The sequence below is a fragment of the Acinonyx jubatus genome, chromosome A1 (genome assembly GCF_027475565.1).
Source record: "Acinonyx jubatus isolate Ajub_Pintada_27869175 chromosome A1, VMU_Ajub_asm_v1.0, whole genome shotgun sequence".
Lineage (NCBI taxonomy): Eukaryota > Metazoa > Chordata > Mammalia > Carnivora > Felidae > Acinonyx > Acinonyx jubatus.
The window spans coordinates 97,197,644-97,224,430 of record NC_069380.1 but is presented as its reverse complement, the minus strand read 5'-3'; the positions used below and the strand labels follow the sequence as shown (position 1 = coordinate 97,224,430).

General features: G+C 39.1%; 1 pseudogene; it reads right to left on the bottom strand.

Moving 5' to 3' along the window:
• Window positions 1-20,522, bottom strand: part of LOC106975244 (rho guanine nucleotide exchange factor 39-like) — a 133,667-nt pseudogene extending 113,145 nt beyond the window's left edge.
• Window positions 20,523-26,787: the final 6,265 nt, after the last annotated feature.

The following is a 26,787-nucleotide window of genomic DNA, read 5'->3' as shown; positions in this document are numbered from 1 at the left end:
TAGAGAACCCAGAAATGGACCCACAAACGTATGGCCAACTAATCTCTGACAAAGCAAGAAAGAATATCCAATGGAATAAAGACAGTCTCTTCAGCAAGTGGTGCTGGGAAAACTGGACAGTGACATGCAGAAGAATGAACCTGGACCACTTTCTTACACCAGACACAAAAATAAACTCAAAATGGATGAAAGACCTCAGTGTAAGACAGGAAGCCACCAAAATTCTCGATGAGAAAGCAGGCAAAAACCTCTTTGATCTTGTTTGCACCAACTTCTTACCCAATACATCTCTGGAGGCAAGGGAAACAAAAGCAAAAATGAACTACTGGGATCTCATCAAAATAAAAAGCTTCTGCACAGCGAAGGAAACCATCAGCAAAACTAAAAGGCAACCTACAGAATGGGAGAAGATTTTTGCAAATGACGTATCAGATAAAGGGTTAGTATCCAAAATCTATAAAGAACTTATCAAACTCACCACCCAAAAAACAAACAATCCAGTGAAGAAATGGGCAAAAGACATGACTAGACAATTCTCCAAAGAAGACATCCAGATGGCCAACCGACACATGAAAAAATGCTCAACATCACTCATCATCAGGGAAATACCAATCAAAACCACAATGAGATACCACTTTACACCTGTCAGAATGGCTCACATTAACAACTCAGGCAACAACAGATGTTGGCGAGGATGTGGAGAAAGAGGATCTCTTTTGCATCGTTGGTGGCAATGCAAGCTGGTGCAGCCACTCTGGAAAACAGTATGGAGGTTCCTCAGAAAACTAAAAATAGAACTACCCTACCACCCAGCAATTGCACTACTAGGCATTTATCCATGGGATACAGGTGTGCTGTTTCGAAGGGACACACGCACCCCCATGTTTACAGCAGCACTATCAACAATAGCCAAAGTATGGAAAGAGCCCAAACGTCCATCGATGGATGAATGGATAAAGAAGATGTGGTATATATACATATATATACACACACAATGGAGTATTACTCGGCAATCAAAAAGAAGGAAATCTTGCAATTTGCAACTATGTGGATGGAACTGGAGAGTATGATGCTAAGTGAAATTAGAGAAAGACAAAAATCATATGACCTCACTCATATGAGGACTTTGAGAGACAAAAGAGATGAACACAAGGGAAGGGAAACAAAAATAATATAAAAACAGGGAGAGGGACAAAACACAAGAGACTCATAAATATGGAGAACAAACTGAGGGTTATGGGAGGGGTTGTGGGAGGGGGGATGGGCTAAATGGGTAAGGGGCACTAAGGAATCTATTCCTGAAATCATTGTTGCACTATACGCTAACTTGGAGGTAAATTTAAAAAAATAAAAAATAAAACAAGTTAAATTTTTTTGAAAACCCCCATTTCTATGCATTAGGGTTTGGTTATTTGGTAAGAATAGTGAATTCTATCCTAAAAAGTAACATGAAATGTTTATTCTTTTAACGTCAGTAGATTACATGTAAAGATTATTTTCAATGTCTGCATTTGCCTTGATTGTAAAAATCTTTGCTTTATTCAATCCACAGGAGTTTGAGAGATTAATTAGGATTGACTGTAAAATCCTTGATTATACCAAAATTATCATGTCATTATTTAAATGACATAAATGGAACTATATTCTTGATATCTTATAATAGAATGAAGAATGTATGTGAAGATTTTATTTTTCAATCAAGAGTTCATTGATATGAAGAAAAATGAATCTGAATATTTTTGTAAAGATAAGTATTATACCTATTACAGGATGTATCAGGACTTCTAAATGGATTTTTGTTAACATTTTTGAAATAAACATATTTATCCTCCAGCTAAAATTTTATCTTTGACACACAGTTTCTTGAAGTACTTCTTTCTCTTCTATGAAGGCATTTAAAAGTTGGTGGCTATTTCGCCTGGGTGGCTCAGTCGGTTGAGTGACCAACCTCTGCTCAGGTCATGATCTCACGATTTGTGGGTTCGAGCCCCATGTCAGATTCTGTGTCTCCCTCTCTCTGCCCCTCCCCCACTCATGCTCTGTCTCTGTGTCTCAGAAATAAACATTAAAAAAAAAATTTTTTTAAGTTGGTGGCTATTTAAGAGTAGAAATTTAAACATACATGTTATTCATTATATGGTGTTTTTCTCCTTAAGAAATTGGTAGTCAAAGGAAAGACAAAAATTTGTGGTATCATCTTATGAAGCTGATTAATGTTGCTATTACACATTCTATATCAGAAATATTTTCAGACTTCATCAAGTGTCAAAACAGGGAGACTCTGGTCTTTAATCACCCACCACACATACAGGCTGCGAGAGCAGCAAGAAATGAACTGTCATCAGTTAGTGTGATAGACCAGTGTTATCTCAAAATACATTTTAAAATATGAGTTATAAGTAGTATGTGACATAGTTTCTAACTTTGTATTTCCAACCTTCACAACATATTTTGGTGCAGTTTCTTGGTATGAGGTCATTGTTGTAATTACTATTGCGTTAGAGAAACTCCCATCAGTGTCTGCATTTTATTTCTATCATTTGTCCAAAAACCTTGGGACTTAAGGGACTTGCTAACTTAAGCCTCTTGCCTTCTTTACACCTATTTCTCCCATCATACTTTCTTCAAAATTTTTTTTTGCTCTTATTGACTATATTCTCTATGCTATATTTTTCATCTTGGTGACTTACTTATTTTGTAACTTAAAGTTTATACCACTTAATCCCCTTAATTTGTTTTACTCATCTCCACACCCACCTCTTCTCTGGAAACCACCAATTTGTTTTCTGTATTTAAAAGTTTGTTTTGGGGGGCGCCTGGGTGGCTCAGTCAGTTGAGCGTCCGACTTCAGCTCAGGTCATGATCTCACTGTCCATGAGTTCAAGCCCCACGTCGGGCTCTGTGCTGACAGCTCAGAGCCTAGAGCCTGTTTCAGATTCTGTGTCTCCCTCTCTCTCTGCCCCTCCCCCACTCATGCTCTATCTGTCTCTGTCTGTCAATAATAAATAAACACTAAAAATTTTTTTTTTAAAGTTTGTTTTGTTTTCTAAATTCCACATATAAGTGAAATCATGTCTTTTTCTTCCTGCGTTGTTTCACTCAACGTAATACTCTCTAGCACCATCCATGTTGTTGCAAATGGCAGGATATCATTTTTTGTCTGAGTAGTATTCCATTGTGTGTGTGTATGTATGTATGTATGTATGTATACACACACACACACACCACATCTTCTTCATTCATTCATCTATCAATGGACACATGAGTTGCTTCCATATCTCGGCTATTGTAAATGATGCTGCAATAAACATATGGGTGCATATCTTTCAAATTGGTGTTTTCATTTTCTTTGGGTAAATACCCAGTAGTGCAATTACTGGATCATATGGTATTTCCATTTTTAAGTTTTTGAGGAAACTTCATACTGTTTTTCATAGTAGCTGCACCAGTTTATATCCCTATGATGAAAATTGGTGCATGACGGTTCCCTTTTTTCTACATCCTCACCAACTTTGTTATTTCTTCACTTTTTGATACTAGCTACTCTGACTGGTATGAAGTGATATGTCATTGTGGTTTTCATTTGCATTTCCCTGATGATGAGTGATGCTGAGCATCTTTTCATGTGTCTGTTGGCCACCTGGATGTCTTCTTTGGAAAAATGTGTATTCAGGTCCTCTGTCCATTTTTTAATTAGACTGCTTGTTTTGTGTGTGTGAGTTATGTAAGTTCTTTATATATTTTTGATATTAACCCCTTACTGGAGATATTATTTGCAAATATATTCTCACATTCACTAAGTTGGCTTTTCATTTTGTGGATGGTTTCCTTTGCCCGAGAAGACATATCCAGAAATATGTTGCTAAGGCTGATGTCCAAGAGATTAATATTTTTCTTTTAGTATTTTATGAATTCAGGCCTCACATTTAGGGTTTTAATTCTTTTTTAGCTTATTTTTGCATATGGTATAAGAAAATGGTACATTTTAATTATGTTGCATGTAGCTGTCCACTTTTCCCCACATCATTTTTTGAAAAGACTGTCCTCTCCCCATTGTATATTCTTGTCTCCTTTGTCATAGATTAACTGGCCATAAAGGCGTGGGTTTAGTTCTAGGCTCTCAATCCTGTTCCATTGACCTATGTGTCTATTTTTGTGCCAGTACCAGAATGTTTTGACTATTATACCTCCGTAGTATATCTTGAAACTGGGACTGCAATACCTCCAGCTTTGTTCTCAAATCCTTGAATTAATTTTTAGCCACAAAATTATACATTTGAGGTTTGAGATACACAAAGCATGACATTGGGATTGAATAAAGAAATGTTCAGATTTTTTGGTTTAGAGAACTTGTTCTGTATAATACATATTATACTTTTCTCTAATATATACACAGTCTCAAGGAATCATCCCTTGTGCACAGTTTGCTGGAGAATTATCAAGCTTAAGGGGAAATGAGTGCTATATTCTGTTCCTGTGGTTCATCCTGAATTGTGTTTCTTCACCTAATTCTATAAATGAAAGAATTTTCTTGAAGTCCCTTTAGTATTGAGGCATATTCAAGGGATTTTTGCATCAATTTCACCCCGTTCTAAACCAATTTGTTACAGTTCTCAGACAATCCCATTGAACAAATGAATGATATGATGATTTGTTCATTCTGGGTACCTTTGTGGGTTTCAGGATGTTCAAGGATGCTTTTTGTCATATGAAACTGGCAAACTTCTGAGAAGGTAAAGCAACTGTTTGTGGTATAAGTTTTGAGTAATTTGACCTATAATTTATTAACAATGTCCCACTTTTCTGTTACCCTTCATGATTTATAATGGCTTTAATGAAGTAGCCTTCTATTTCTATTTTATTATCATTCACTCAAAAAATTAAAACCTTCTTATGTTAAAATAGTAAAAGAATAAACATACAGAAAAAAATAACTATTCATTCTGCATTGGATAACATATAGATTGAGGAACAACATACTAGGTATAAAGATGGTAAAAGACATGGTCTCTGGCCTTTCAGATTATACTGTAAGAGATACATCAGGGAAATTGTTGTGTTTGATTTTCATTATTTTAAATTTATAAATGATATCATTTCTTGACATAATGACATAGTCCATTATGAGAAATGCAGTGTATTTCAGAAGTAGCTGGTTAGACTGGAAAACATCACAACATGTGAAGATATTTATTGGACACACTCATGACACACTTAAATCAAAGACAAAATCTGAGAATACAGATATTTGAATTTCAATATTTTTGGTTTGGGAAAATACTTTCCTGTTTTATACTTCACTACTCCCAGCTGTCTTCTGTACTTCTAGCCTTTTTATTCCTGCCTTGCACCTGTAGTCTTTGGGGTTGCTTCTCCCAGTTTATACTGAAAATATCAACAAAGATTATGGAATTATAGAATATTCTGCTTCATCATCAAATTCCTTGAGGAGAAAGCAGGCAAAAACCTCTTTGATCTTGGTCGTAGCAACTTCTTACCCAACACGTCTCCGGAGACAAGGGAAACAAAAGCAAACATGAACTACTGGGACCTCATCAAAATAAAAATCTTCTGCACAGCGAAGGAAACCATCAGCAAAACTAAAAGGCAGCTGACAGAATGGGAGAAGATATTTGCAAATGACATATCAGATAAAAGGTTAGTATCCAAAATCTATAAAGAACTTATCAAACTCAACACCCAAAAAACAAACAATCCAGTGAAGAAATGGGCAAAAGACATGACTAGACACTTCTCCAGAGAAGACATCCAGATGGCCAACCGACACATGAAAAAATGCTCACCATCACTCATCATCAGGGAAATACCAATCAAAACCATAATGAGATACCACTTCACACCTGTCAGAATGGCTCACATTAACAACTCAGGCAACAACAGATATTGGCGAGGATACAGAGAAAAAGGATCTCTTTTGCACTGCTGGTGGGAATGCAAACTGGTGCAGCCACTCTGGAAAATAGTATGGAGGTTCCTCAAAAAATTAAAAATAGAACTACCCTAAGGCCCAGCAATTGCACTACTAGGTATTTACCAAAGGGATACAATGTTTATAGCAGGGCTATTGACAAAAGCCAAAGTATGGAAAGAGCCCAAATGTCCATTAATGGATGAATGGATAAAGAAGATGTGGTATATATATATATATATATATATACAATGGAGTGTTACTCAGCAATCAAAAAGAATGAAACCTTGCCATTTGCAACTACGTGGATGGAACTGGAGGGTAATATGCTAAGCTAAATTAGTCAGAGAAAGACAAAGATCATATGACTTCACTCATATGAGGAATTTCAGATACAAAACAGAGGAACATAAGGAAAGGGAGGCAAAAATAATATAAAAACACGGAGGGGGACAAAACAGAAAAGCCTCTTAAAAACAGAAAACAAATAGAGTTGCTGGAAGGGTTCTGGGAGGGGGGATACTCTAAATGGGTAAGGGACATTAAGGAATCTGCTTCTGAAATCACTGTTGCACCATATGCTAACTAACTTGGATGTAAATTAAACAATAAAAAATTTTTGTAAAAAATTAAAAAATAAAAAATAAAGTAAAATTTAAAAAAAGAATTTCCTGCTTTTCAGTTATATTATTTTAATTTCAAAGTAAATTAAAGATGAGGAGAACAAATCATATTCTTCAAAGCTAATATTCAATCCAAATTTATCAATAGGACTATGTCAGCAGGCTATGTCATTCAGATTAGGCATTTCAATCATTCTGGTAGTTAGTTCCATGCTCTATGAGTTGTTACATATTTTGAATATCAACTCTGATTAACATAATCCCAACATGGTGTGGTGTGTGTGTATGTGTTCCATTTCTGTCCACTGCAATTTCCATTTCATGTCCCTGCAGTGCCATGGGTCCTATGAGACAGAATCCTTCAACATCTGTCGACTCCTTGTTTAATTTTGCTTCCTGCGCTAACAAATGACTTTTTGTTCAAGGATGACAAGAGATCAATTAAGGAGAAAGAAGAATGTTAATCCAAGATGGAACAGGCCCACCCTAACTGAAGAATGGTGAACAGGAATCTAGTCAATGAATTATAACCTCATTTTAAAATTCATTCATCCATTTAATAATTAATTCTGATGGCATCTTACATACTCATCAGAGAGGCTTTCCCTACAAAGTACATGAAGGTAAATGAACCTCTACTTCAAGCTTGACATGTATCTTTGGCTCACTGTGGAAGAATACATTATAATGAAGCAACAAACAGGATGCCTTATCATTCAAGTTTGGTGAAGAAGCAGGCAAGATTAATATCACCGCTGTGTAATGAAATAATTTTCAGGTATGAAACATTGTGCTCTACTCTTGAAAGAGCTCTTTAGTCCTGGGGATTTATAGATACTTCATTTTCATTTTTGTGATCAGAAAAATCCTAAATTTTCCTTTGAGTAGGATTTCTAACTTTTGTAAAAGCAGAGGAAAGAGTTTAATACAAATTCTTGTTGCTGAGAAAAGCTTGTTGTTAGAGTTACCCCTTCACGTGGCTGGGTTTTACAAGTAAATTGTGAAAAATGGAAGGACTGTACTCTCAGAATATGAAGCCAGCTCATAAATAGGAATCAGGGCTGATCCAAGAGTCTCCAGACCAGCTTCACTAAATATAGGTATAGTTTTTGCAATCGCTCAAGTTGGTCCCTGTCGCTTATAGAGCCACATGCAATTATAGAAGCCCTTAGGAAGCACAGAGCTCTTTTGTGTACTAACTACACCACTGACCTCATTGCCATGTGGTATCAAAAATTAAGTCACAATCCTGATGACTTTGGAGGGCATTCTAATGGATGTTCCAATCACAGAAACCTCCTTTCTTTCAGTCTGTGTAAGCCAAGGCATTCAGGCAAATGCAACCACTCACTTTTCTCAGTATTTGGATAAGACCCTTGCCTACTAGAATATCGATGGTAATATACAGAATTCAAAATGGGATCCTCTAGTTTGTTCTTTCCCCTGCAGGGATAAATCTATTTTCAGGCAGGGGCCAGTAGTCTGCCTCTAGGTGCTATGGCCATGACTGTGATGGTCAGTAATTTCATTGGACTGAACCTGTTTTAGTGGGTCATGTCCTAACATTCATCCAAATGTGGGAGAGTTCATTTTGATCTGCAACAAGTTCCAGAACAAGAGACTGGGCCCTTTGGTTCAGCTCTGCTCTTTTTACAAGTTTTGATCTTCTCTGAGTGTCTTTTCTACTTCAATTACCAGAAGTGGAAGGTATATTTTTTATCAGCTCATTAACTTCTGACTTCTTAGTGAGGTGAAATAGAGCCATACCAAAAATGAAGCACACATTTATTTTTAGGAATTGCTGACAAATGCAAGCACATGCCTGTTTACTTAAAGCCATGTATTCAGGACTAAAATGAACCTGATAACTCAAAACTCCCACATCTTCTCTTAAGGCAAGATAGTCACAACAGAACACGTGCTACGCAAACATGCTTGATAACTGGCTACACCCATTTCCTGTGTTCGAGGGCAAAATAATCACAAACGAAAAGTTTTAAAGACAATCCCTGTACCTTCATCCGAGGTTTAAGGATTGCCTTGGGTGCTAGAGACTGATAGCACATTGCATCAGTAGAGTGAGGGAAGAGAAAAAGTGCAGAAGGACTGTTCTGCTGTTTAAAATTTTTAAAATTTTTTGACAACTCAGAATTATCCTTAGATCATTGATTATCCTCTCCAGTTCTCGCCTTATAATATTAATTAGCTATGATGCTGCCTGTGTCTCTTACATTTTAACATGATGTCTTAATATTTAAGTTAAGATATTCTTTTGGAGAGATAGATGCCAGTGCCAGTTATAAAATCATCATTCATTATATACAGAATCATGTGGTTTTAATGCTAAGACATCAAATAGAAAATGAATTTATGATATATAAATATATATATATAATATTATTTATATATATGTATGTATATAATACATATATACACACATATAAAAGTTTGGCCAATGACTTTTATAGAGAACAAAGATGAAACGTTTCTTTTAAAATTCTTTACTTAAGTTTCTCAAGATCCACATACAAGTGAAAACTTAACAGAAGACCATGGGGGGAAGGGAAGGGGAAAAAATAGTTACAAACAGAGAGGGAGGGAGGCAAACCACAAGTGACTCTTAAATACAGAGAACAAACTGAGGATGGATGGGGGATGGGGAGGGAGGGGGAAATGGGTGATGGGCATTGAAGAGGGGGCTTGTTGGGATGAGCACTGGGTGTTGTATGTAAGCCAATTTGACAATAAATTATATTTAAAAAATAAAATAAAATAAAAGCATAAAATTCTTTACTTAAAAATAACCTAATAATTTACAATAGATATAGTAATTTAAAATAGATACAGAGAAGAGAAGTATAAGTGAAATGCTCATATAATGCAAATCTGGGACTTCTAAAATATGTGAAAATATTGGTGCATCTTTTGTAGACATTCTCTGCTTCTATCTCTAAAGCTATAATTGAACCTAGGTTCTGAATGTAATGGAAAGCATTAATCACTATCAAATTCCTCCTTTTCTTTTCTTCTTTATTGAAGTTTAATTGACATACAATATCCTACTAGATTCAGGTGTACATCATCATGATTCAATATTTTTATATATTACAAAATGTTCCCCGTGATAAATCTAGTTACCATCTGTCACCATACAAAGTTGCCACAACATTGTTGAGTATATTAAATCCTCATGACTTATTTATTTTATAGCTGGAAGTCTGTACCTCTTAACCCCATTACCTCTTTTGCCAGTTCTTCCCCCATCCTTCCTCCCTCTGGTAACCAACAGTTTATTTCTTCTGTTTTGTTTTTGGGGTTTTTTGGGGTTTTTTTAGATTCTACATATAAGTGAAATGATACATTATTTACCCTTCTCTGTCTGACTTATTTAACTTACCATAATACCTTCTATATCCATCTATCATCATTTTTTATAGTATTTATTCCTATCCCACTAAGAAAGTCTCATTATTTCATATAAATGAAACACAACATAAGAATTTAAATCATATGACACAAAACTTCAACTTTTGAGTATATGATCACTCAAGGCCAGTGGATGATAATTTTTCCTTACGATTCTACAGGTAGCTAATTTATTTTCTCATATACTTGACTTATTGTAGGACCCCGCAACCCATTCAGAGCACCATCATTGAATATATTTGTCAGACCACTAATCTAAAAAGCTGGGTGCCTGGCTGGCTCATTCAGTACAGCATGCATCTGTTGATCTTGGGGTTGTAAGGTTGAGTCCTGCGTTGCGTGTATGGCTGGCTTAAAAATAAAATCTTACAAAAAATAAAAATATAAAAGCTGTTTGATACTTCTGTATCATCTGCTTAAGTAATTACAGAGATATAAACCACATTTTTCTATCACTTTGTGTGGTACATTCTGCATTCATAGCCCTAATACATCATGGTTACATAGGTCTTACTCTTCACCCAAACTCTCACTATTGTTCTTTCTGAGGTCAGCATTCATTTTAATGACTCCTGATCCCTCTAATCCTACCAGTCTTTTGGGTCTTCCACTCTGATGATCTCTATCTATTCTTCATTCAGCATAATGAGTCTGTTCAATCAGATCTCACCCATCAGAGATCTGGAACAGTGACATTTCCTCCCTGACTACACTTTCTTTTCTCCTACTTCCATTTCTTCTCCCTCTCCTTCAAGTGCATTATGACACCATTCTCCCTACCTCTTTAAGTATTTCCAACATACTTCCTACTACATTATTTGCTTCCCTTTGTAAATTCTGAACCCATGTAAATTCAACAGCTTTGTCGTTGTGTTCATTAAGCATAAAATCACAAATATACAGTTCCAGCTTAAAGTCCTTTCCTGAACCACAAACACATATATCTAATTTTTTCTTGGATTTCTCAAATATACTTCCAAATCAAAGTTATCTCTTATACATCTTATCCATCTTATTTTCTCTATTATGCTTAAAGTCACTCAATAGAAACCCTGTCATCTCCATTTCTCTCATATTTTCCAGTTATGTAACATCCAAGATTTTTAAATTCCTCTTCCTCTGAGTATACCAAGCTTATAGCCTCTTTAAAAAAAAAATCTCCTACAGTTAAGTACCTCATAATCTCTCAAACAGAAAATTGCAACAACTATCCAGAATAGTCTCTGTTTCCCTTTTCTCCATACTCCAGTACACAACCCCAGTTTAGTTTTATCTTTTCTGTTTTTAAAATCCTTTATCAGCTCCATACCGCATATAGAATCTTGTCTAAACTTTGCTTGTCATGTTAAAATCCACTGACTATAAAATCCTATTCTGTTTTTCCAGTAGTATGTCTCAAATTTTCCTACTCCCAAATTCTACATTTTAGCTAACCCAAAATACTTTCCATATATATATATATATATATATATATATATATATATATATATATTCATTCTGTGGGTTTTTTGTTCTCCAATTTTTGTTGAATCCTTTATCTTATTCTGGAATGTTTTTTCTCATCATCATCACTAACAAAAAAAAATCTTACCCACCTGTAAGACTCTGCCTCAGTTTCTACCTCTTTATAAAGCTTCACACAATGCTTCTAGGAAAAATAAAATCTCCTTTGTCCTTATCTCTGGAATATCCTATTTAGCCTTCTGAAATATATACATATACCACATTTTACTGTAATTTTTTTAGGTTCCCAGATTTAACTCAGTTGAACAGATATTTGTTGAGCATATACAATATTCCATACACTGTGTGGAGGACTTGGGACTATCTCAGTGAACAAAACAAAACAAAACAAAAACTCTGTCCTGAGACCAGAGCAAAGGGAATCAGAAGTGTGGCCTGGTATTGGGGTACAGGTTAACTTTGAAATACAATGGTAAAATAGGCCTCATTGAGGAGATAATTTGAGCAAAAAGTATAAAGGAAGTGAGGGGATTAGCCATGTGGCAATCAAGAGCATGAACTTCTAAGGAAAGGAAAGAGTGCAAGACTCTACTTTGGAGTGTGTCTGTCTTATGGCAGGGGAGAGAAAATTAGATGAAGTCAGAGAGATATGGGAGCTATGCCAGGTAAGTCTGTACAGACCATCAGGGACATTGGATTTTGCTCTGAGAAAAATGGGAACCCAATGGAGGATTTTGAACAAAGGAACTACAGGTATTAATGACTTACATTTTACAAGGATCATTCTGGCTCCAGAATTGAGAAGAGACAGAGGAACAAAGGGAAAAACAGAAATCGACGCTAGGAATGATACAGGATGGAACTAGGGTGGTAGCAATAAATGAAGTTACAAGTGGTCAGGGTCCAGTTATATTTTGAGGGCAGAGCCAACAGAACATGCTGGAATTTTGGATATGGGCTGTGAAGGAAAGTAAGGAAGCAACCATGACTCCAGGAATTTTGATCTGAATAACTGCTGCTATGCAATTGCCTTCGACTGAGAAAAGAAAAAGTTGTAGGTAGAGCAAGTTTGTAAGGTAAGATCCACAGTTCAATTCTGGATATAGTAACTTTGAAATAAGATATTTTTTAGACAACCAAGTAAAGCTATTAAGAGGATTATTGAGTATACAAGATTGGAATTCAGAAATGACATCTGAGTGGAGACAGATCTTTCTATCTATATCTTACATAATTTACAGCCATGAAACTCCGTGAAATCATCAAGAACGTGAGTGTTTATCGAGAAGGGACCATGGCGCATAAGAGACTGATGAAATGGGAAAAAAAATATATATATATATGTATATTTTGTATATATATATATATATATATATATATATATATATATATATACACACACACACATATACATATATATATATCTCAATTGGAAATGGAGAAGAAATCACATGTTAGATTCCAAGTGAAATAAATTACATTGACAAAGAGTAAATTATTGATTCCAAGCGTGGCTGAAAGGTGACATAAAATGAAGACTAAGAACGAGCACTGGATTTACTAACATGAGGTCACAGGGAGAATGGTGTAGAATTGGCAGTGAGGTCCTCTTGGACCTCCAAGTCCAATGCTATAAAGACTGTAGAAAGAAGAAAAAAAAAATTCCAAGCACTTTATATTTGCACAAGAAAGAGTATCCTGAGGGGACAATCAGCTTTTCACTAGAGCCAGAAAATGAAGCGAACAGTCAGAAAAATTAAGGCAGGGGATATGATGATGATGAAGGGTGAAGTTCAGAGGGCAGAATTTAAGAGTTTTAGATGTTGAGGTGGAGGTGGGGAAAGGATTGGGGGATGCTATTTTCAACTGCTAGTGGAGATCAGGGTGCAAGTGATGGATGATATTCCGGGAATCCTCCTTCCATGTGAACATTACAAAGGATAAAGGGACAATGAGATCAGTCCTGCCAGAATCAACATAGACTGTGGTAAGGGGGTGAGTTTTGGGGTTAGGGACTGTCTGGATTTTCTGGTTTCCTTGTAGGGCTACTGGGTAGAGGAGTCAATATGATATTTAAAGCCATCTTGAGATGTGATCTTACTCTTATTATATAGTCTTCCTCTTGACCTTTGATAAAGGGCATGGAAGATGTAAAGGAGGCCCGATTTTTTTTAAGTTTATTAATTTTTGAGAGAGAGTGCACATGCACGTGAGCAGAGGAGGGGCAGAGGGAGACAGACAGAGAGAGAGAGAAAGAGAGAATCTCAAGCAAGCTGCAAGCTCAGCTTGCCACACAGGTGCCCGAGGAGGCCTGAACTTAACCCCAGTCATAAGTTGAGGAATGAGCTAATACCAAATGTAGAGGCTCTACCTTAACCCTGTTCATGAGACCGATAACTCTGGGGACGCTGAGCATCACTGTGTATGGCACCTCCCTTAACTCTTGATGACAGCTCTAAAAGGCCTAAGGGTACTGTGGTCAGAACACGCAGAGACCAACCACGCTGGGTTCAGTCAAGTGTAGCCAACTGATTAGGTGACCTGATAGCCCACATCTGCCTGCCTGAGGCCTGAGGTACCTCTATGGCGAGGGCTCATGCTGAGGAAAGAAGGAATCAGGCACAGTAAGCGAGGTCAGCAACAATGTTGGGTACTAGGAAGAGAGGTTATGTACAAAACTAGAAGGATTCATGTTCCCTGTGAGACTCCAGGGCCTGCCAGAAACTGCACAAAACTAGGGTCACCTGGGAGCAACACAATAGTGTACCTGGCAGATGCCAGTGCAGAACTGTTAATGGGGGCCCAGGATGGAGCGCAAGGCCATGCTTCAGCAATTGTGATAATAGATATAGTTAGATATAGAGATAGATACAGATACAGATATAGTTAGATATAGATAGATATAGATATAGATATATAGATATAGACATAAGAATTCGTGAAATTAGAGGTAGTGCTGTTACTATGAATGCCGTTTATTACCAGTAGACTAATGAAGCCTGGATAAATTTGTGTTACATCGTAAGGAAAGCAAATTGCTCTGCCGGTCTCTGAGCTTGTAGGGACAAGGCTATGCTTGTGCTTCCCACTGGGTACAGTTTAATGAATGTGTTGAATTGGTTACATAAAATGATTAGAAATACCTTCTTAGGTCTTGACCTGATGTTGCAAGGTGCTTTGTTAGTGTTCAGATGTCTCCCATCATGATTTTAAACCAGAGAAGAAGAAGAACAAGTAGACCAAGTAACCTCACTAACTGATTCAATTTTTCTTTCAAAAACACTTCTGGTCATACAAGAGGTTAATGATGAATAAAGATGTGACTTGGGGAGAGCACCTGGGTGGCTCAGTCGGTTAAGCGTCCGACTTCGGCTCAGGTCATGATCTCACGTCTCATGGGTTCGAGCCCTGTGTTGGGCTCTGTGTTCACAGCTCAGAGCCTGGAGCCTGCTTCAGATTCTGTGTCTCCCTTTCTCTCTCCCTCCCCCAATTGCACAGTCTCTCTTCAAAATAAACATTAAAAAAAATAAAAATAAATAAAAAGATGTGACGTGAATTTCCATATACCAGACAAAACTGATGTATTTCTTGAAGATTTTTTTTTCTGAGAAGCCACATACACAGTGACCAAGATAAGAGAGAGTGAAAGTACAGAATAAAATAATAAGGTGACCAAATAAATATGGATGAGAAAGAAAACAAAAGCAAAAGAGCACAACACTGGAGATTAGAAATTTAATAAATGAAAGACAGGGAGAGAGAGAGGGATAGAGACTCTAAGGATGGTAACAAAAAATAGAACAAATGGAAACTTTCTTTCCCTTTGGGTCTTGAGTGAAATTTCACCTTCTCCTAGGGCCTCCTTTGAAGACTCCATCTAAATATGTGCCGGTTTTATTTGGCAGTGACCCAGACCATAGCCTTGCACCTGTAGGTTTACTTGTTTGTGGTCTGTCTCCTTCACTAAGTGGAAAGTATTACAAGGGCAGAAGCCATGCTGGGCTTTATGTATCATTTGTTTTTATAGCAGATCCCGATGCCTAATACACCATAGGCACAAATATTGGTTGAATAAATGAATGAATGAACAAAAGGGGGGGAAGAATATGTGTTATAAATATGTGATTTTCCATATTGGTAGTGGATCAGTAGCACAGATAATCCTCACAAATCATTTGTTCAAATACAGTCATGTCTCTCTGTTCCAGGAATAAACACCCATCCTTTTGACATAAACCAAGAATTTCTGATAGGTCATTAGTGGGGAAAGTGCACTTATTGATAGGGTCCTGGGTATGAGAAATGAGCTCTTGCTGGGTATATCACAGAGAGGACCTTGGGTTACATTGATAATCCTGGTGACAGAAAGGTTCAGTAGTGTGGATACCCAGGTAGAAGATAAACTGTATTTAAGGACAAATAATTGGCAAATGATACGAGTCTGAATTTCCCCCGAGCAGTCCTCTAAAGGCACAATTTCTAGAGTGAGCTGGCACACCTTGCCCTTGCAGAATCTGGTCTTCCTCCCACATGGTCTGGTTGTTCCTTTTATGGGATTGCATGATTCATGAGTTGATGTCATACTCAGTCTGAACTCCTGAGTTATTAACTAGGAGAGCCTACGAGGGATCTGCCTGTATTTGGGCTATGGAACAGTGTGTGTCAGAGATGTGTCGCCTCGAGCCTCTCCCCTCCCCAGTGGCTGCCACCCTCTCTAGTAGTTCGAGCTGTTGAACATACACTGTGGCTGAGTCATGAGCCTGCACACATTGTATGTATCTGCACACATTGTGACAACGTCTTCCCCTCCTCCTTTCGTGTTCATTTTTGTTCTGTGCCTCACAAGAAGCAAATATCCTGGACTCTGTATTTCAGATAGTTTGAAAATTCAGCTAGGGTGACCATAAGTCAATGCTTGCTCATTTCTAACTCTTGCTTTGGCATGTTTATTAATAGCTCCTCCTTTTGGTCTCAAGAGTGTCCTGGGCTGGATTACAAATAAGCCCTAATAAGGAGTCATTCCTCAAGAGACTGCTCTGGTTTCCAAAATCTAGAAAAAAATCACTAATTCGTACTGAATCATAGTAGGCCCTGGCAAGGTACATGCAAAAATCCTAAAAACATCAAAGCAGGTTACTAGCACTCATTTTTGGTAAAGCTTTTTAAAGCACGTTTCTAAATATTCATGATGTACACATTTGCCTAACTGCTGCAAGGTATCAGCATTGGTGGAAGACAGGACTCACCGGCAATATATACGTACAAGTATTAGGTCTCTTGACAATCTTAGTGATAATTCTTCAGAATCTCCATGCCCTATATATATCTCTAATAAGACAAAATGCAAATGAAATGTCTAAGTAACCACATAAATAAAGGAATAAGGCAGTTTATGAAGTTTAAAATCAGATTGCTGCTAGCAACATAAATCTCCTAGTGTCTTCCGTTTCACCATTGTTATAATATTAACCTTCAACCTCCTTGAATGTACAGTGAACCTGCTGATGAATGAGTAGGGCTGTGGCTGTGTAGCAACCATGACATATGTATGTGTGTCTGAGAAGGCATTTTCCTCCAATAGACACTGAGCACTCGTTCTGGGGCACAACCCCAATTGCACACTAGTTTCTTCAGATCAGGAGATGGCAATTCTGCAGAAATGTGGTTACCTTATTTTTTTTTATGTTTTTTCCTGTTAACTTCATTGTATACACAGCAAAAATATTTCTTTACCTTTCCTTATTATTCCTCTGCTAAACGCTAGCTCTTTTAGGTTTGCCTCACGAAAAGAACTTGTACAGGCACCTGGTTTTCTAAAGAGCCACGCTTCTGACTAAAGGCACATGTTTCCTGTGCATATTTTCACACCATAAATTAAGCAGATTTTACCTTTCATCACAATTTTCTTTCTCCCTTGATGAGTAAGTAGGGCGTTGGCGGAAATAATTTGATGAATCTTCTTTTCTTATTTTGAGCTGGAGCAAATATAGATAGCAAGCTTCAAAGGAGCAGGGATCATGCCCATTTTATTCAGCATCTATACTTAGCACTTATCCTGATGGCTTCCACATGCGAGGTGTTCAATTAGTATGTATTTAATGAATGAAGTATCTGGTGGTTCTAAAAATCATAGATGTAAGCCACAGTCATATTTTATACTCAAGCTTTTAATACTTTTACATTTTTTTGAAGTTCTATTTTCTAAGTGAAAATAATCTTTCTTAAACTATTTCACAGGAGTTATTTTCTATCCCACTCCAGGCAAAGAAAATCAAGATCACATATGGATAAGGATGTCGAATGGTTCACTAGCTCATTTGTTAGCTAATGTGATTCAAATTCTTGACTCAGCAAATTGCTATATTCCATGAACCTTCACAGATTTACCTTCAGACTCAGAAAGTCTATGATGTAGGTATTTACTATGAAACTGAAGGGGTGTTTCATTACTTGTTCTTTGGCACAAGTGGGAGGGATAGTAACAGGAACATATTAACATTAATGTTACATGATAAAATTTAACTTGTGACCATGGCACCAAGGGGCAGTGGATGCTATATGCAAAGGAAAGGTGCTATATTGAAATGAAAAACATGGGGGGTGCCTGGGTGGCTCAGTCAAAGTTGGCTGAGTGTTCAACTTTGTCTCAGGTCATGATCTCATGGTTGCTGAGTTTGAGCCCTGCATTGGGCTCTCTGCTGTCAGCACAGAGCCTCCTTCGGATCCTCTGTCCTTCCTCTCTCTGCTCCTCCCCCGCGTGAGTTTTCTCTCCCCGCCCCCTCCCCCCCCATCTTTCAAAAATACACAAACAAACAAACAAAAAGCAATGGAGAAATTTGTTTCTGACATGAGGACTCCTCCCAGGGACCAAGGAGCATCAAGATGCTCAAGATGGTCAGGCGCATCAAGAACCAGAGAAGAGAAAAGGGGTTTGTGAATTCTTGCCTTGATTCCCACTTCTCCTTGGGAAAGAGGAGGTGAGGGTGGTACCACTTCAATAGGACAACTTGGGAAAACATAACCTGTACCTGCTGGTCCAGATGAGAGGTTGTTGCTCTCAGCCAGTGGCTGCAGGGCAAAGAAAGAGAACAGAGGGGCATATGAAATACAGTAAAACGTTGGATTGTGAGTAACTTGTTCTGCAAGGGTTCCGGAAGACGAGCAAACATTTCTAATAAGTTTTAACTTGATAAATGAGCGATGGCTTGCGATGAGTGGTAGGTGCTGCCAAACGTCACATGATCGCAGCTGAGCCAATGGTTCTTGAAATTCACTTTGATGTACAAGTTCCTTGGATAACAAGCAGTTTCCAGAATGAATTATGCTTCAAAACCAGGGTTTTACTGTATATCCCACTCCCAGCAATACCTGTGCAAAGGATGTGTGCTTCCTGTGGATCAAGGGTGGACCCCACCGGGAAGACAGAACCAGGGGAAGTGTTGAGAATTCTACCCAAGAGAACCTCCCAGAGAGGTTTACCAAGAGGGAGTTTTGTGTGACAGGTTTTACCTGGATTCCTGGGGCCAACCAGGAAGGGGCCCTCAGAAAAATATGTGTATTCTTCACACTGCAGGAACTATAGCCAGAGAGATTTAGCATGGCTTGAGGGGAACATCTCTGGAAAGTTCACAAAGGTTCTGATGAGATGGAATTGGCATTCCACATTGGCATTTGCACATTTGTCACTCAGAGGGACCCAGTGACAGAGGATACCTCCACCCAGCATATATGACTTCTCTTGACTCCAAACTCCCTTTCCCTCCTAGATTCTTCCATAGGAGTGTCAGAAACTCAGTTAGCAGAGCAAGAGACTTGGTTAAGTAGTGAAGGAAAGAGACAGATCGTCTTTGTTTCTCCCCTTTGCCATTTGCAAATGACTCACCTTCAGCCACAACCTGAGACCAGAGTTGAGTTTGGGTGACCATCTAGGCCTGGGTAATTTTGTTAAGGTTTTTTTTTTTCTTTCTTTCTTTGTTTTTAAATGTATTTTGAGAGACAGAACAAGTGAGGGAAGGGCAGAAAGAGAAGGAGAGAGACAATCCCAAGCAGGTTCTGCACTAACAGCATGAAGCCCAAAGTGGGGCTCAAACTCATGGACCGTGAGATCATGACCTGAGCCGAAACCAAGAATTGGGACACCAGGCACCCCTATGCCTGGTTAATTTTAATTGGAGAGCTAGATAGCTTTTTGCATATGAAAGTGACTAGAGGACATTTTTAACTTTAAATGAGAACAAAAACTTATAGGGATTAGTGGAGAGTTTCTTCTAAGGGCAAGAGAACATTTTTCCTTCATGGTGTAAATTTTAAAGGGACAATGGGAGAAAGTTGCATTTTGATTGTGTTCCATGAGTCATGTTAGCTTAGTTTTTCTGTCATACTAGTTTTTTCGTTTGTTTGTTTTTGAGAGAGAGAGAGAGAGTGTGTGTGTGTGTGTGTGTGAGAGAGAGAGAGAGAGAGAGAGAGAGAGAGAGAGAGGCAGGGAGGTGCAGAGAGAGAGGGAAAGAGAGAAGCTTAAGCAGGCTCCACACTCAGCATAGAGTCCAACCTGGGGCCTGATCCCATGACCCTGGGATCAGGACCTGAGCTGAAACCAAGAGTCAGATGCTCAACAGACTGAGCCCCCCAGGTGCCCCTGTCATACTAGATGGAACGTAGGGCACAGTCCTCAAAAGGATACTTATTGCCTCATGAGTGAGGTCAAATTAACTCTAAAGTGTTTGCTTTTGTCCTAACAAAGTTTAAAAGAAATGCTTACAAAGTTCACACCATTTCAAAGTGATGTCATTGTGCCCCTGAACAGAGGCTAGGAAGACTGTTTGAAAACGTAAGAGCATGTGACACCTGATAAGGAAACATTCACCACTCCATTTTGTGTCTCATTTTGATAACTGCATACTCCTTGCTTCTGAAGTATTGAATTCCAGTCTTTTATTATTTCAGGATTATAAATTATAAAAATTATAAAATTATATAAAATGACAAAATTCCTACTGGTATCCAGTAGGCCAGTACTATGCAGCGTCTTCTTCACTTACCCTCATTGTAGAAGGAATAGCCAGCAATAAGTTTCTCACCATCTCCGCTGTTTCTCCCCCACTGCTTCAGGACACAGAATATTGATCTCTAAGCCTGTCACTACAGCACAGCTGGCCAGTGAGCAGTAAAAGGTCTTTCACTTTTTTTTTTTTCCTTATATTATAATGTTTTCCCTGGCATAGTACCTTTCTTGTTCATTTTGAGCCGTTCTCCATCATCACAACTGTTCTGACATTTGTTTTCTTGGTGCAGGCCATTCATTGCTCTTTCTAGGCTTCTAAGAGCCATCCCAGCAGAGTGTCAGCATCAGCTTTCAGGATTCTTGCCAGATTATGGACTCCTGTGTCAGAGGAGAGTATCCCCCATATTGATTCCAACTTCGCGCTCCACACTCTTTGCTCCAGTGCCTTCAGCGTCCAGCCCCCGTACACACTGTCCAGGTTCCTGATGAATCTCATTCGCCAGGGCCTGTGGCTCCGTCTACCTCCCTCTCCTTCACTAGCAGGCCCAGGCCTTGTTTGGCCAGATTGTGCTGTGATTTGACCCTCACTTATAGTCTTGTAATTGGGGCTGTCTGGGTGGCTCAGCAGGTTAGGCTTCTGATTTTAGCTCGGGTCATGATTCACCATTTGTGAGCTCAAGTCCTGCATCCGGCTCTCTGCTCTCACCATGGAGCCTGGTTCTGATGAAGTGTCTCCCTCTCTCTCTCATAAATAAATGAACATTAAAAAAATTAAAAACAAATTGTCTTGTAGCCAGAAGTAGAGGTGGCGGAGAACCTTAGGAGGGTGTGTGTTCTATTTCAAGGCTCTGCATCATCAGCAAGCAAGGGCAGCATTCTAGGGTTTGAGAGAGTAAGCACTTCTGCAGGGTTAGAGAGTTCAGGGGGATGTGAGGTGTTAAGATTCTCAAGGGTCTCAACCCCGATGTCCCCACCATGAGTGGCATGTGTGCAGGGGGTGAGAATTCAGCTTTCCTCCTCTAGACTTTACCTTATAATACAGTGTTAGGCCTGATCTTAAGTTTTCCCTGCGCTCTGGTTCCAGTAGATGTGAATCTCTTCATATTCCCAAGGAGGTCCTCTGACTTTTATACTTAGCTTTAAATTTGAGACCGGTCCCCCACAGCTTCACTGAATTTCTACAGGGCACCAGTAGCTGCCGGCAGAAGTTGTTTGTTTCTTTGATTTTTATAATTTCATTTTCCCTCAGCCTCTCAAATATCCCAGACTCTATACCTGTTAGTGCTTTCTGACGCAGGGACAACTCATTCCAGTTTACCACAGGTGTTAAGATTTTTCTTTCATTTTTTTGACTTTATTTATTTATTTTGAGAGAGAAAGAGAGCGAGCATGTTCACATGTGGGGGGGGGGGGGGGGCAGAGAGAAGGAGAGACAGAATCCCAAGCGGGCTCTACACCACTAGGACAGAGCCTGCTGCGGGGCTCTAATTCATTAACTGGAATCATGACCTGAGCTGAGATCAAGAGCCAGATGCTTAACCTACCTACAGAGTCACCCAAGCGCCCCACAGGTATACATTTTTATAACTGCACCAGCAGTACATGCCAGGAATGAGAAGTATTCCAGCTATTACCAGTGAAGGGATCCTTCTTATAAGCTTTCTAAAATTCCATTTTATAATTTGCTTCCTAGGACCATTTTTAGTACCAACCATCTGAGGTTGGAGTCCCCGGAACCCAGACTTGAGTTGGAGATGTGCTGGCAGGGGGGATACTGTGGAATCCTTTTGAATCCAATCCCTATAAGGGAGTGAGGGGAGCAGGTTTGAGCTGGGGGGAGGAAGCCAGCACTCTATGGGAACATCTGTTGAGACAGTGCAGTTACCACAGGCTCCAAATCCTTAGGTTGCTCTGGAGCTAGGATGGTCTTTCAGTGTTGTCCCAAAATTGAAGCAAGAGGGATGAGCTCTTGGACCTCTGCATTGATCAGGAGCTGGAGGCGAGCTGTTTCCTGGGAAGAAGTGTTTGTTACTGGTCAATTCCCTGCACCTGAGGGTAACGCCTAGAACAGGACTCAGCAGTGAGCCATCTGTGGCCAGCACGCCCACCATCTTCAAGAAAAAAGCTCCAAGATCTGAGGCTTGCCTCTGATTGGGAGTTGTCGATGGTACAGGAGGGTAGTTTCTCCAAGCCTGTGTATACTTATACAGTTTATGAACAGTTTTATCCCATTTTATGTTTACTCCCCCAAAAGAAGATATTATTTAAGGATATGCCTTGAAAGAACCTTAAGATCACATCAAGTTCAACATTTGTGGTGTTCAGGTAAGGAATTGGAGGTGCAAGCTCAAGTGATTTGTCAGGGGATCTGAAGACACTGATGCTGAGTCTAGAGTTCAGGTTTGCTGCCTTCACCCCAGGCAGGGTTCATTCCCTCTTGGAATCTGGAGATTCTAGAACTCACATCTAGAGAACAGTAATACGAGTCATTTCCCATAGCTCAAAGTTTTAGAATCTGGTCCCTACTGCAACAGGCCATAGATGTCAACCCATCATTGCTGTCTGACTCCAAAATCAATTTATTCTTTTTTCCTTTATTTTCTGGAGGCACTGCTTCTTTTTTTAGGACCAGGATATTACATACATTATGGTTTTAAGCTCCAGAAGGCAATTGATGGTGACTTATATAATACATTGTACTTTCATTGTTGAAAACTTTTTTGGGTAGTTTCCTTTTTGCTGAGTTTAACAAACAATAAGTATCGCCTAGGTAAAAATGGCAACTCAACAGCAAATGGCCCAAATTCATTTTGTTTCTGAAATCGATTCTTTCCTGGACTTTATCAAGGTTGAACACAGGTTCTCCCACAGGGTTAACTGTGTTTCAACTACAAGGGTGTTTTGAATCTACTTACTGCCAACATGAGGGAGTTTTTCCATGAACTGGGGAAAACTTTACCTTTACCTTTGCCTCTCTATTATTGCTCTTAATAGTTTAGTCTTTCCCAAAAGAATTCCCTCTTAAATGCAATTTCTGCTTCTGGACTGTGCAAGTAAATGAGCTTCAATTTGACAATTAAGTTCAGTAGCTTTTTTGTGAGCCATTTATAATGCACTAAGTATTGGGCTACATGTCAGGATACAACAACCTTCAAGATACGCTATCTGCCTGAAAGGAATGTGGTGTAATTGGGATAAGATAAAGACCTAGACAGTAATAACTCCTCTATTAAGTATTGCGTGTTCAGAGATATACACAGGGCTGTAGGTTCACAGAGGAAGTTAAATAACTACATAACCAAGGCATTCGAGAAAAAGCCATGGTATAGTCTTCAGATGGCTTCTGTTCACACGGGGCCATGTGAACCTAGTTCTAATTAGCAGGCTAAACAGGAATGGTGTTTTTTAATGTTAACTTATTTTTGAGAGGGAGAGACAGAGCACAAGTGCAGGAGGGGCAGAGAGAGACACACAAAGAATCCAAAGCAGGCTCCACACCCTGAGCTGTCAGCACAGAGCCCAACGTGGGGCTCAAACTCACGAACCACGAGATCATGACCTGAGCCAAAGTTGGACACTTAACTGACTGAGTCACCCAGGGGCCCCACAAACAGGAATGACTTTTAATGCTACCTAGCATTAAATACTGTAAACCATGAAGGAATGGGGTACAGAGGGTGAAATTCTGTGCAATACCATGGGAATTGGGGAGTAGAGAGTTGAAGAGACCAGGCATGAGGCAGAGATAAGCTTTCTGTGATGAGGAGAAATAAAGTCAGCAAATAACTCCCAGCAATGCACTGGCTATAGAAATCTTCTAGAACTGGGGGGAGAAGCCTGGGTATGAAGGATAAACTTGTTTTGCCTGAGGTCAGTTTTGCCTGAGGTCAGTCCTGCTTGGTTTAACTTGACACGTACCTGGATTGTAGGTTATATAACATTACCTATGTCACCTTTAGATTTTGGAGTAAACACTAATGTCTTATTAAAGTTATTACTAGTTTGTGTGCAGGATGCATTTCTATAGGGAATGCTTTTAATTAGGAAAGCGTTTTAGTTTGCCCATCATATAGGTAAGTAAAATACTCTGTGTTTATAGCATTTACATGCATATCTGAATGAGTATCAAGTGTCGGCTGTGGTACTCAAGAAATGCCAAAGTGCAACATTTTGTATTTTAAAATAACATACTTCTTTAGAATGCGTTAGTTATAACAAACTGTATAGACAGTTAGATTTGTTTTTTTCAAAGCAGGTAATTTACTGTTACTTATTTTCTTGGAATACAGTGGTTTTGTAAGGTGAGAGGGAGCAGGAAATGTCACTCCATCTCTCACATTGTACCTGCTCCTTGCTTTTCAGACTCCCCTTCATTTGTCTGAATTGTTTTTTAAAAAAATGTTTCTTTATGTCTGAGAGAGAGAGAGAGAGAGAGAGAGAGAGAGAGACAGCATGTGAGCTGGCAAAGGCAGACAGAGAGGGAGACAGAGAATCCCAAGCAGCCTCCACACTCAGCACGGAGCCTGACTTGGGGCTTGAACTCACAAACCGGGAGATCATGACCTGAGCCAAAATCAGGAGTCTGACACTTAGCCGACTAAGCCATCCAGAGGGGACCCCCCCCCGAATTATTTTTAATCTCAAAAATTCTAAACATTTGAACACCTTCTCCTAAGCTTCCAAACTGACAGGGAAAACGTTTACTTTACACATGCATGTGTATGCAAGCTTACACACCCATAGCTGGTCTCACCCCTGCCTCTGCCTCCCTACCTACCTCCTTCTTTTCTTGCAGTATCACAGTTCCGTTATGGACTTAAAGAATTTTAGCAAACTCCCTATGTTACTGTTAGGGAGGAAAAACTTTACCATTCAACGTTCTGGCTGTTCTAAGAATTAAATTGACAGGAGACAGATTAAAAGAAAATTAAATTTAATTATGCACATAGGGGAATCCACATAAACAGGACAGATTCCAAAGACAGGCAAGGTGAGGTATAAATGCCATTCTGGACTAAGGAGAAGGGGTAGGGGTCTGAGGCTTAAAGGAAAGGAAACCAGTTCACAGGAAGAATGGAAAGAGAAATGTTTGGTGAACACAAGTTTGCTGGGCCGCTAAGAAACAATGGAACAGAGTGAGGGCTTTGATCAGACAGGCCTTGCCGGGTTCCTCCCTGTCTGTCACTCCCCGTTGCTATTACACTGTGGTTATCTGTGGTGACAGCTCACTTCATGAAACAGGTTATCTACCCAAATTCATTTAGGTGGTTGCGGGAGAGGCAAGAAAAATTTCATGAATCCTGTTTCTTACAAATAATCAGCTTAAAATAATGAGACACATGCTAAAAGGACACATTTTGGGGTGGCAGATTTTGGTCCTCTATGTTATCCACCACTGTCATTTTTTTTTTAATATTTATTTATTTTTGAGAAAGAGGCAGAGTGTGAGCAAGGGAGGGGGAGAGAGAGAGGGAGACACAGAATCCCAAGCAGGCTCTAGGCTCTCAGCTGTCAGCAAAGAGCCTGATGTGGGGCTCAAACCCATGAATCACAAGATCTTGACCTAAGCCAAAGTAAGACACTTAACTGACTGGGCCACCCAGGCACCCCAGCAGAGAGAACTTTACCAGCAAGAAGGAACTGCAGGTACAGTTGACCCTGGAATAACACAGGGGATGCGAGGTGCAGAACTGCTACACAGCTGAAAATCCACATGTAACTTCTGACTCTCCAATACTTAACCACTAACAGTCTGTTGTTGACCACAAGTCTTACCAATAACAACAGTCAATGAACACATACTTTCTCTATTACATGTATTATACACTGCAGCCTTACAATCAAGTAAGTTAAATAAAACGTTATTAAGACAATCATAAGGAAAATACATTCACAGGGCCATGCTGTATTTATAAAAAAAAAAAAAAAATCCACGTATAAGTGGACCTGTGCAGCTCAAACCCATGTTGTTCAAGGATCAACTGTATGAGGCTGTACAAGATAGGAAAGAGCTTGAGATGGTTTAAGAAAAAGAAAAAAAGGTTCAGTGTGGCCAGGGGATGAGGAGAGAAAGCAGAATGACAGATAACAGTTTAAAAGTGTGGAAAATGACAGAACTGGAGCCATTTTCAAAATAGAGCTGGAGCAGCCATTTCAAAGGAACTACCTTGCATGTTCTGTTTTCTAAATCTTTAAACTGCGCCAAACTGCCAACATTCCAAGGTGTCAGCGAGAAGGAGCAGATCCCGTTTACTGATAAAAGTGAACTTGTGCAGAGTGAACACGTCTCCTGACCAGTCAATGAAGTACAAAGCTAGCCTTACTTGTCAGCACGGATGAACTCC